The 13,096-nt window shown below is 40.5% G+C and overlaps 1 protein-coding gene across 3 annotated transcripts in view; it reads right to left on the reverse strand.

Annotated features, from left to right (window-relative positions):
• The window catches only part of STARD13 (StAR related lipid transfer domain containing 13), a 293,161-nt gene that overhangs the window by 168,829 nt on the left and 111,236 nt on the right, over positions 1–13,096 (reverse strand). The gene's annotated exons all lie outside the window — the stretch shown is intronic.

Consider the following 13,096-nt stretch of genomic DNA (forward strand, 5'->3'; position numbering starts at 1 on the left):
CTCTGTCTGAGGGTCATGGTCAAACTGACCTGCTGTATTGGTTTTTTTAATATTTTTCACCTCCCTTCTTTGGGTCTGCCATGCTAAATAAAAGCGGTACCATTAACACCACACTTGGATGCACCTCTTGGTCCATTAGTTTTCTCTTTAATAGCTTTCAGGGGCCAAATGAGGAGGTTCTTGATAGTGATTAAATGCATATCACCCATTTTCCTTTCATAGATCCATCAACTCTCTCAGCAGTGCAGCCTGTAAATGAAACTAGCATAATGGGTGAAACTGCACCTATTTATTTTTTTAATGAAACACAAGGTTGAACTGATTCCTCCAGATATGGGTGAACTCACAGGTATGAAATGCCCAGTCTGCAGCCAGCTGAAGAAACAGCATTCCTGTGCCTTGCAGTTACACAGTCCCTGTTCTTGTTATCTGCTTGTCCCCATATGGACAACCATCTGCACCTTTCTATCAGATGCACAGCTCTCTGTTATCTCTTCAGTCAATATTGCTTCTGCAGCCTTGATAGGAATCTGTCTATGAAAACATGTTTTTTATTTACCTTTTATTTAGCGAAGAATTTTACTGAGATATTGGAAAATTCCTCTAAGTACTGAACTGAATTGATTAAGCATCTCTCTTAATAATTCGAAAAGCACAGCTATACTACAGGTTTTTTCCCTTCTGCGAGGCAATTTCATTCAAAAATAGCCTCTTGCTCCATTTAAAGGTCTGCCTGAGCAGCAGCTGAAGTTAAGCTATCTTTAGCCAGCAGAGACCAAGTGAAGTGGTCACTTCTAGATGGGAAAATAATGAGTGGCTGAGTCCAAATCAGGTTTCATTAGTGGCAAAGCATTTCATTTCCATAGAGAAGTGGAAAATTCAGTCACAGGCTGTATCAATTGGCAAGGGACAGACAGGTCCCACATCAGTGTGCCAGGTTTTTGGGATGCCTTTCTGAGTGTGGCACATCATATTGTCCCTCCACTCTTCAGAGAGTTGTGTTGTTCTTAATCACCCTGCTGGGGACAGGCGTCTGATTTTTATCATCCCAACTCTGGCACAAGCCTGGTGGAGGTGGATGCCTGAACTGCTGTAATGAATCTTGGGATAAGTGCTTCTTGAAGAATACATAAATGATACATGAATCAAAAATAAATATGTCAGTCCTTCATGGATAGCTGGTTCCTGTGTTGTAGTGCTGCCAGAAGGACACCAGCTATTAAAATCGTACATAGGCTATGTTAACTTCCAAGATCTTTTTAGGATGTCATACAAAAAGGATGCAAATTATTGCTGGAACAATCCCAAGTGGCAACAGAAAGCTGCCAACTAAAAGTGATTTATGGAAATGATAATGCCCTGTAAAGCTGATTGTGTAACAAAATACATTTACTGGAGGAGTAGCAACCCATCTGAACAGCATGGCACCATCTAATCAAATATATAGAAACCATGGACCAAGAGAGTACAATGCTAGCCAAAAGACTGCTGCAGCACCTGCTGCTATGAATAATAAAGAAATCATTTGCTTACAACTCCAGCTGTAACAATTTTGCAAGTGGAAGTGCCAAACAGAAGCCAAAGATAAATACACTCTGCTGATATAACCATGTTTTATTTGCTGAAGTATGTAAACCAGCACACAGAAACCAGAAATGTGTTAGATGCTGTGTCCATGCCTCCCCACTTAGCAGTCCTGTGTTTCAGCAGGGCCATCCTACGTTCATCTATGTGAGCAAAGGTCTCCAAAAGCTTGCCTGTGCAGTACGACGCTCTGCTTTATGATCAGAGCAGGAGGAGCCAGTCCTATGAATGAGGCAAGTTCACCCTCAGCGTTGCTCAAGGGAGAACTTGCAACTAGGTGAAGCTCAAAGGGCTCCTCTACACTGCTAAATAAAAGATGAGGCCCAATTGGCACGGTCAAAGCACTGTACCCAGGTTTGCTCACTTGGCTTAGCAGCTCTGGCTTGTTTACAAACTGCTCTGAAGAGCTCTGCTTGGAGTAAGCCAGCTGTCAAAAAGCATGACCTCGGCAATGGGGATACCCTGTGCCACTTGGCCCTTGGTAAGGGACTGGTTCCCGAGCCACATTTTTATTGTCCTATAAAAACAGCATTCCAATACACAGTGTTAAATTTATGGGTCCTGTAGAGATGAACAAGATGCCCAGAGAATTTGTTAGAAATAACTACCTGAATCTAAATCCCATCAAGCCAAATGAAAGTAATGTCTCTGTTCAGCAGACATCCAAAACCAGGAACACCTTTAAGAGTGTGAGCAATCCCATTAAAGCCACCTTCACTTACAGAGCCATGCATGTGAAAAAGTGTATTTGGGCAAAGAGCAACAGGGGGGAAGAAAAGCTGTGGATCTGTTGTGGGGAAGAAAGTGAATATGTTGCATTTATAAAGAACGTGAAATGGCCTCAAGTTCTACCAGAGGAAGTCTTGATTGGATGTTAAGAAGAAAGGTTGTCAAGCACTGGAACAGACTGCCCAGGGAAGAGGTGAAGTCACTGTCTCTGGAGGTATTGAAAAGATATATAGATGCAGATGTGGCATGGACAGACATGTTTAGAGGTGGACTTCACAGTGTCAGATTAATGGTTGGATTTGATGATCTTTGAGGTCTTTTCCAACCTAGATGACTCTATGATTCTGTGATTTTCCTGAAAGGCATTCTGTGTGGAAAGAAATTACTCAAATGAACTCCTTGGATTAAGTGGAAGTGAAAGTAGAAGCAAAACACCAGCATTACAAATTCAACAAGCAAAATAAACATACTCATCAAAAAACTGTTTCTCTGATGTATACATAATCTTTCATGGTTATAAGTGATCAAGGCATGGAACTCACCAAACAACTGGATTAAATGATTTAATAACATCCCAGAAAGCTTATTGTCATATAAAAGCTTTTTTTGTGACACAGAAGATGATTATGAAATGGTTGACTTGAACAACTTCAAAACCATTTTAATTTGCAACAGCACAGGGATTCTGGAATGGCAGCCAATCCCATAATATCATACACCATTTCAAAGAAAATAAAAAAATAATTTTGCATGCAAGTCTTTTACTTCCCTCTTCCTCATCAACCCCTATTAGTTATTAGTTCTTTTATGCCCTAATTTCAAATATGCCTTTATCTTCCACCGATATTTCAGAGTACCTGTCAAACTAACCATTCACTCTCAGGAAATCACACCTTCCAAATAAAATAAAAAAGGTGATTAGTGTATATGTCCAGCATGCAAATAACTCTTCTAGATATTTAATAAAAAAAGCCAGAGAATTTATTCAACATAGATATGGTATAAAAAATATCACTGCTATCAAATAAACCCTGGCATTTGGACAGGACTACTTTACATCTGCTGTTAATAAAAAAGGCTTTGGATTCTGTAAGCTTATGTTCTGCGGTGAACAAGCACTAGTACCACTCTGAAACACAACACTACTTTCAGAGGAAAAAGGATAAATCTGTATGACTTCTTACTGGTTCACTGATACTGAAGGAAAGCACTCTGAGCTGGGAAAGGTCTTGCAAAGTACAAAGATTGAAAATCCTGCTGGTTCTTCATTCTAGCAATTTAATAAACTGCTAGGATTTTAATTAGAGTGACATATAGACAGTTCTAAAGGAGGAAACTAGCAATCCACATGCAAAAATCCATCATCTGCTTAGCAGGTTTATTAGACCCTTTCAGAAAGATGTTGACAGAAGGAGAGAAAATCCTACTTACCACTTCAAAATAAAATTCTACAGCCCCAAAAGGGAAGTAATATTATGACACTCAGCAATGTCAGCCTTAACTTGAAGTTGCCTGGCCCCAGCAATGAGATCTTCAGTCTGGATGACACTTCCAACTTCCCATTATTCATCTAAGAATAATGGGAATATTGAAGTTATTCCATAGGAAATACTGCTGAGACCGCTGTGTCAGAAATTAGATTCCTCTCAGAGACTTGGCACTGATCTTTGGTACAGGCTTGAAACTGCTGCTGGATTTTGATGCTTACGATGTATCTTCAAAGGCTGACAACAGGGCTCATGATTTTCCTTTAAAATACAACCACTGCAGAGGTGTTTATTAGAGACCATGTTTAATATACAGCCTGAGTGTTATTAAAGAAGTCACTGGCAGCATGGAAGACAGATCTTGGTTGTATGAGGTTGTCTCATACCTGCTGCATCATAATATGTTGGTCTCCTCACTATGTTAGAAAGTAGGAGGAAGGGGTAATTCTCAGTTTCTTCTATTGAACTTGAGCTACTATGCTGCAAACTATTCATGATTGATGGGGTCAAAGAAAGAAGAGTAAGCAGCTCCCCAGTCTGCAGTCAAGCAAGTCCACTTGCTCATTAACAAGAAGTGTGACCGGCAGATCGAGGGAGGTGATTCTGTCCCTCTACTCCACTCTCATGAGACCACACTGGGAATGCTGCATCCAGCTCTGGGGTCCCCAGCACAGAAAAGACGTGGACCTGTTGGAACAAGCTCAGAGGAGGGCCACAAAGATGATTAAAGGGCTGAAACAACACTTCTACGAAGACAGGCTGAGAGAGTTGGAGAAGAGAAGGCTCTGGGGAGACCTCACTGCAGTCTTTCAGTACCTACCAGGAGGTTTCAAGCATCAAGAAGGATTCAGAGGATAGAGACATTTCTTTTGAAAACCCTAGACTTAATATTCTGAGTTGTATTCTAAAAAGGTGAGATACTGTAAATATTGCCTGCAGATATAAAAGCATATTTAATCATAGTGAACAGCTGTTACAGAACACTTAATGAACACTTGAAAATTATTTTCCCTAGTTTAGTCTTTTAGTTTGCTAAATTACTTCTTTTTCAGGTCCATTTGTCCATTTTACTTTATTTTAAATGGTTTGAGGGGTGGTGCAGTTCTCAGGGGCCACAAAAACTGGGTCCTAGATGGAGAGCATGTCTACGAGCATGGAGCAGTTGGGCAGCGGGATCATCATGTCCTCCATTGTCTTGGTTCACAGATCCCTAGATCATGTTGAGTTCCTCCTTCACCAGGTCATTCTAGGGCTCCGTCACCTTCAACATCTTGAACAGCTGCTCCTGGTTGCACCAGATGAGTTTCTCCTGGTCCAAGAGGCAGTCCAGGAGTTTGCCAATGGGGTAGGACAGAGGTAACATCAGCAGCATGAAGAACTTCGTCACCATGATGGTTTTTGCATCCATAGCCAGGCCATGCTGGGAGCACAATGCATGGGAAGTGATCTCCCCAAGAAGAAGAATCCCAATGGTTGAAGCCACCATGGTGCCAATGATGGACCCGATGAGGTGGAGGAGGAGGATGGTGAGGGTGATGTTGATCAGCATGTTCCCCAATAGCAGTGAGCAGAGAAGATAATTCCCTTTTACCCAGATGCAAGCGATCCTACGGGAGTTACTACTCTCCTTCCCCGTTCCGCAGTCGTAAATGTTGCGCAGCTCCACGGGATGGAACGTCACGAGCCCCAACTTGAGCCTGTGGAACATCCCCAACAGCATTAACAGCCCATAGAGCAGCAGCTGGGCCTCGCTGTCCCCTGTCAGCCGGAGGGGCCCATGGGTGGCCCTGCCGTGGCCTTGGGCGGTGTTGTGCTCTCCTCCAGCCGCAACCCCTGCACGGTGTTGGCCGCAGACACAGTGCCGCCGGGCAGTGCCAGCAGCAGCAGGAGCAGCGGCAGGAAGTGCCCCGAGGGCAGCACGGCCCCCACTGGGGAGCCGGAGGTGCCGCCGGGGTTCTTGCCACCACTGCTGCCCACCATGGAAATAAAATTAACATACAACTACCTACAATTAACCTACAACTAATAAAATTAACCTCTACAACTACCTGAGAGTGTAGCTAGGTGGGGGTTGGTCTCTTCTCCCAGGCAACCAGCAATAGGACAAGAGGACAGAGTCTTCAGCTGCACCACGGGAGGTTTAGGTTGGACATTAGGAAGAAGTTCTTCACAGAAAGGGTGATTGGACATTGCAGAGGACTGCCCAGGGTGGTGGAGTCACTGTCCCTGGAGGTATTTAAGAAGAGACTGGATGTAGCACTTAGTGCCATGGTCTAGCAGACAGAGTGGTGTTCGGTCACAGGTTGGACTCAATGATCTCAGGTCTTTTCCAACTTAGTTGATTCTGTGATTATCTGTATTTTTTTTAATTTAATTTTACACCAAGATCAGTGCTGGTTCAAAAAGCACTGATATAGAAAAAAAGATTTATTCAATTGCTTGCTTTTGTTTGCAACAAATCTGTATCTATTTTGGCTATGTATTGTTGATAAAGTCCAGAAAGTAATGTGACATTTCTTGTGGCTGCAGTTTTGAAAGCTTTGATCAAGTAGAAAACTGCCTGGAAAGTATTTTACAGTGAAAGCTTTTCAATGACATATTGAAAAAAATGGTTTACAATAAGTGGAGCAGGGCAATAATAAAGTATATAACAATGAAAGCCATTTTAACAATGTTCAAAGTGAAATTAGAAGAAAACAAGCTAAAAGACTAATGGTAAAGGAACATGCATTTCAGTAACTGTAATTTATTATACTTAACTAAAGGAATTTATTAGATTACCAGACTAGGGAGATTTTTACTTCCAGCAGCTGCTAATATGATTTCAAAATGTCAAGCTATTACAGCCCTGGGGGTTATAAACCAAATTTTTATTGAGGAGGATTTGGTTCCAACACATGAAGAGCAGCCAATTGTGGTGAGCATTAGGGTGTGACTCTACAGAATTTTTTACAATATTAAACCAATGCCGTTGCTCGTTTTGCCATCAGATTGGAAGATGCCATTGATCCCTGTGGTTCAGCTGGCCATGCCTATTCATCTTGCACCAGCCCTGGCATTCATCTTGACAAATGGGAAACAAAAGCAGCAGAACATTAATTTTATCCCAAAACAGTTTCTATTGTTTAATTTGTTGCTTTCATCACAAGAGCTCCATTACAGCTCCATTTCCTCTGACATGTTGCTCTGATGCAAACACTTTGTTTGATACTCTGTAATCTTGTTTTTTTGATGTCATCCATTCTACATTTCCTTTGCTTTTCCTATGATTTCCCCTATGGGATAACATGACAGTGTTTGCTGTTCTGTGGTCTTGAAGAGTGAACTATCTGGTGTCCTAAATTTGGCCCCAGTACAACTAGTCGAAATCTGAACAAGAAAATTTTCCTATTATTTAATGAATAGCAAAAAGCCTCTGTGTTGAGAAGAGCCTCTTTGTTGCTGACTATGGCATACCACATATGCAGGTATGCTCAGATACCACCATTCACATTATGGTAAAAAAATGTTGCAGTAGTTTGCAACTGATGCACAAATCCCACAAAGGGACGAGACCAATAATACTGGAATCAGGAGAAGTGATAAGCTGGAACTTGCAATTATTAAGAAGATGCCTACATCCTATGAAATACCCTATCCTCCATCTGCTCCCTTATCTCTATAACAGCCATAACCATACTAATATTTATTATCTGAGAACCTTTGCATCCAAATGAAAAGTAATACATCCAGAACTAACTAGCACTAACATTTAGAGATGTAAATATTTATTCGTGAAGCCTAGCCATGATGATTTAAAACACCAGAATGTTACTATGCTGTAACATATCCATGGTAATTTTCTTAAATTCTCAGGGATTCTATATTGTGTTTGTGGAAGTCCATGTCCTAACCAAAGCAGCTGTGAGAACAGCTTATCTGTTGTCACTATTTTTCCCTTGTGGCCTGCTGGATATACCTGAGAGATACGTCCCACTGCAGAAACAGATGCCCCTTGTCCCTTCAAGGTGACCAGTGCAGCCAAACAGCTCTGGTTCCATCCAGGATATAAAGTGGTGATGTACCCCCCCTTGTCTTTCACTTACATAAACTCTCCATAGCGCTTCCCACTTTTGTGCTTTTAAATATGCCTTAATAGCAGTCAATAGAACCTGACAGTTTGGTATTATGTTCTTGCATAGCTAGGAGTAAAGCAAGTAAAGGCAACCTTGAGTGTTTAGCCAAGAAAATAGTTTGAGGAACACGTATCCACATTTGGTCTGCATGGTGTCCTGAATGTTAAGTTCATCCTGTCCAATTCCCAACACCCACCCTCTGGGATCACTTCCTTACAGGATACAGTTCTGCCACATCTCAGCAAATTTGGTTCTGATAAAATCAAAAAATGACCTGTTCATGATGCTTTCACCTTCAGCAAGTCCCAGGAGTACTTAGTCATTCTGAACTCTGGACTCTGCAGCAGGACTAACATCAACATGCTCAGAACTGTGCAAATATCAATTAGTGCTCAGCCCTGTGCTAAGATAACCAGCCATGCTTCTGTATAAACAAAGACATGAATAAAAACTGGAGATAACATAGTTGTCACAACATATGTGTGGGAGTCAGGTGGAAATGTGATGGGGCAGAGGTGGGAGGAAGAAAGACAAAAAAGAAGAGCAATGCCAAATGGAGATGGACAAAAGTGAAGCTGAGAGAAGCCCCTGTGTTTTACAATCCCGGAACAATACAATGAGTCACACATTGTTATCATTTTTACCTTCTTGAGTAGGAAGAAGGTGCTGTATCTATTTTAAAGACAGATTGAAGTGGGAAAGGTACAAGAGGTCACACAACAACAAAGAGAGGCATGAGAGCTAGGGACTCTGCTATCCTGCCCTGGGAAATGAGTGACTGCTAAAGCAAACAGCAGTTAGCAGTAATCCATCGCAGAACATGAAAACCAAGTCTTGTGAGCTCTGGCTAGAGCTGTGGTGTTATTTTAGCTTGGCCCAGAGCAGTACTTAGCTGAGAATGAACTTCAGATTGCCTTTAGCAGCAGTTTGTTTGTTTTCACTATTGAGTGTCCACAGAAAAGTTTCATGATGGCTAGGCTCTAAGTGGATATCAGGTCACAGTCAATAAAACTAATCATTGTAATATAACCTCAAACAAAAATGGACTTTTCCCAGTAAACTAACGTATTAGCAATCAGTTAAAATCTTGGTCAATGTTTTACGATTTTTGAGGAAAACCAAAACAGGTTTTTTTGTGGTCATTTTTCAGTAAAAGGTGAAGCAGGGATAAGTGAAGAATAAATTATTTCATTCAAAAGAGTTACTGAAAACTACAGAAATTGTGCACAGAAGAAGTATTCTTTCTTGGGAACACCTGTGGGAAATGTTAGGTAGCATCTCTGCCTCTTCTAGTGTCCCAGCTAAGGCTGATGCTCTTAAGAGAAGTAGACATGCTGATTAGTTTGTATCTTGTAATTACTTTATAGATTTTAGTCTGTGTAGGACATTTCGGCAAGGGGAACTTGCTGTAAATCCTTTTCAATCTGTGATAATTTTTTTTTTACTGCCTGTGTGCTTTTGTCTCTGTTTATCAGTGCTTTTATGCCAGATTTAAAGAAAAACCTTTTCTCATGCTATTGACATGCTTTCCCTTTGGGAGGTTTCATAGTTCTCCCTTTCTAAGCATGAACGTAATGCCTTTCAGTATCACCAGCACCAGATAAGATGATGCCATCTACCTCACTACCTCCACAGCAAACTCACACAAGACATGTCAGACTCCATTGCAAATTCTCGTGTAGCCCAAACCAAAGTAGTAGGAAACCAAATATTTGTGATGTGTATTGACTTCCACTTATTTTCAAAATGAACTCTTCAACCCATATAAATAAAGGGGAATGCATTTATGTGACAGTTGCAAAGTTAATATTTTCATAGAAAAGCAGACATTTAGACATTTCCCTTTGCAGTGGGGTTCATTGTCACCAAGTGCCCAGGTGCAATTCAGATAACTGCCATGTAAACACCTAAATAACTTCAAAGCTCTGTGTTCCTGGCTGCTTGCCTTACCTGCCAAGATTACGCACATGGTGAGAAAAGCTGGGTGAACCTGTGCTGCGTTAGGAGTTGAGAACTCCTTATGCACGTGTAACTAAGCACATTAGCTGTAGTGCAGCAAACAGACATATATGGTTTGAAATTATTTAGACAAGGCATGCTCAATGTTAATCATATGCTTAAATCCATTTATTTTTGTACACTAACTGGGCGTTGGGCTGTGTTTGACTCAACTCACTCTGGAGAGACTGGAGCTGAAAGCCTTCTCTATGGCATACACTCATGCATCATAATCACCCCCTCTTCCCCTCCCCAAATAAATATACACACACATATATAGACACACACACATATAGATATGTGTGTATGTATGTATATATATGTGTGTGCATGTGTGTGTGTGCCTCTGATTCACCCACCCTTCTAATTTTTTATCTTCAAAAATTGTTGAGGTTGTGAGAGAGCATAAATTTGTGTTCTCATATACTGAAAGTGTTACTGGCTTAATCTGTGACCTACAGCAGGTCAGTGCAGCACTGACAGAACAAAGGAATGGATCTTTTTCAGCTAGTCATGAGCACTCCACTCCTACAGTGACTCTTGGATTACTGCTGTCCAGAGAAAACCCTTACTCAGTTTGGTCTCTAACTTCTGCATCTATATCACTACTAAAATACAAGGCTAACTGAAAGCCACAAGACATAAGAGATGTTAGGGTATCCACAACCATAACCACATCTTATAATTTATTGTCATTCAGACATCACAAAATGTCTGTAGAGAAGGATTGACCTTGACTTTTCTGCATGATATCATGTTTAAAATCATTGGCAAAAGTCATCATGAGATACTTAGTCACCTGCATGCATCCTTCTCTGGCAACAGAAGAGAGCAGAGATTTGTTAGGGACTGGCTCAAATTCTCTCCTCTCTCTCTCACTCATTCTCTCACACACACATTCCTGCATAGCCTGAAGCAGATTCAAACTCATTTCAATACATGTAGTACTGTCTCAAGCTATTTTAAAGGAAAAAAAGATACACTTCCTGAAATAGAATAAAATAACTACACTCCCACAGAGGAGTTGTAAAATTGGCATGTATTACTTCTCAGCTGTCATGGAAAGCCAAAACAAATATATTCACAGAATTATCTCCATACCTTGTGCTCCTATATGAAGAACTGTTTTTATGCTTCTCTGCAATGCAGACAAACAATTCATTTCTCTTCCTTTTTCCTTCTTCTTTCTTTTTTTTTTTTTTTTGTCGCTAAGCACCATGACCTTCCTAAAAATATTCAACGATCCTTTTGTGGACAGCTCCACAATATCTTCACAGTATTACTGTTCTCCATAGCTCAGTAGGATTTCTGAACTGAATAAACTGACCTTAAAATTATGTGATTATAAAATGTTGTATTAGGCAAGTTTCAGACAATCAAAATAAAAAGAAATATTTCATAGCATTGCTTAACATTTATGACAATATTTGTTGCGTAATTTTTATACCACTCACATGCATATCATGGACTACAACTAAATGCTGTTGAAATTAATGGAATTTTTTCTATCACCTTTAAAATCTTGTTGTCCTTAATCACTGTGAGACTAGTATCATCCTTCTCTGTTTTCTGTTCCATAATTCAAGTTAATGGCCACTGCTTAAAATTTGGTTTTATAGTTAGACTTAAAGCACTATTCATCTTTTGAAAAGCACTGATTACAAAAAACAACATTGCTTCAGCTGATCTGAAATCAGGGTGGGTCTGATTTATATGAACTGCAAGTCAGGTCCAACAAGAATAAACTTTAAAGTGAAAATTATTGTGTCAAATCTGAAAATGGAAAAACCACACAGTAAAGGATGTACCTACTGATCCACATCTATCTTCTGTACAGTTTTACTCACACAATCATAGCAACTAAAAATAATGCTAACTCACAATACAACATCTGAGCTCAGAAAGCAGTTATTGCTATTCTGTTTTAAAAAAGTATTTCCTAATTGGTGTATTCTAATATTCCAGGAAAAAATTAGAACAGAAACATTTGAAAAGGGCTTCTCAGTGGGCAAAACCTACTAATTAATGCAAGAAAGGAATCTCAGTTTGCTATGTCCTCTAGCTGGGCTTCTGGACTACTGTCAAAATGCACATCTGTCAACAACCTTGGTGAGACCAGCTGCTGGAAAACTGAGATGTCTGAGATGTCTTTCTACCTTTACAGCTTAAATTCTGTTTCAGCATTGAGAGGTACATTTGAGTAGTAACTGTTTTATTATATTACTGAGAGGAGTGATGGTGGCTCTCCCAGTGTTTCATGGCTGTAGGATGATCTGGTTCCCCATTCCTTGGGACCTCCATGTTGTACAAAGAACAATAGCTGTCAGCAGCATCTGAACACATGGATGGGGTAAAAGCTGCAGGACTTTCCTTCAGAAGCCACATCTGAATTATTAGGTTGGCGGGGAGCAGATTGGATGCAATCGGGATAGTCACAGTTCTGGTGATAATTGTGTGAAACAGCCTTGTGTGCAAGATCTTAAATTGTTTGAGCATATATGCTTTTACAGTAGATGGTGGAAAACAGCTAGCATCAAATCATGCTTCCCTTTGCCATTTACACCAAGAAAGTGGAAGATGTTAGGAAGCAGATGACTTAGGTAGCTCTCCAAAGAAAAAAATAATAAACAGAATAAAAGAATATATATATTAAAAAAATTCTCAAATAATAGAAAGAACAAAAATGTAAGAGACTCGATTTGCTATGTTATGGGACTTAAATGTCTTTCCAAGAAAAGGCCCAGAGGATGGCTCTGCTAGCAAGAGTGGCAGACAACAGTGTGACTCTTGGGGGTGGTCCTGTGCAGGGCCAGGAGTTGGACTCAATGATCCTTGTGGGCCCCTTCCAACTTGGCATATTCTGTGATTCTGTGAAATTCATGCAACAGAGTTTTCAAAGGTCACTGACCTCTTGACAGCTGACGGAAAAAACAGTTGAGGGCTTTCTCCCAGGATGAGCTGTACCTCAGGACTAGTGGCTAGGTCTTGACTTAATCTAGGACCTACCATACTCAGGAGAGCTTGAAGGAGACCGTGAGATACACAGACCCTTACTATGAGCTGCTAGAATTATAGAATATTTGGAATTTTGTTCTGCTTATTATGTAACTTGTTTTCATCCCTTACAACAGTAGCTGTGGCTTCATGGCCGCTTGCCATTTCAGGACCCTCCAGTATTTTCGG

Source organism: Lepidothrix coronata, unplaced genomic scaffold, assembly GCF_001604755.1.
Source record: "Lepidothrix coronata isolate B3197 unplaced genomic scaffold, Lepidothrix_coronata-1.0 Scaffold69, whole genome shotgun sequence".
In the NCBI taxonomy this organism is placed as follows: Eukaryota; Metazoa; Chordata; class Aves; order Passeriformes; family Pipridae; genus Lepidothrix; species Lepidothrix coronata.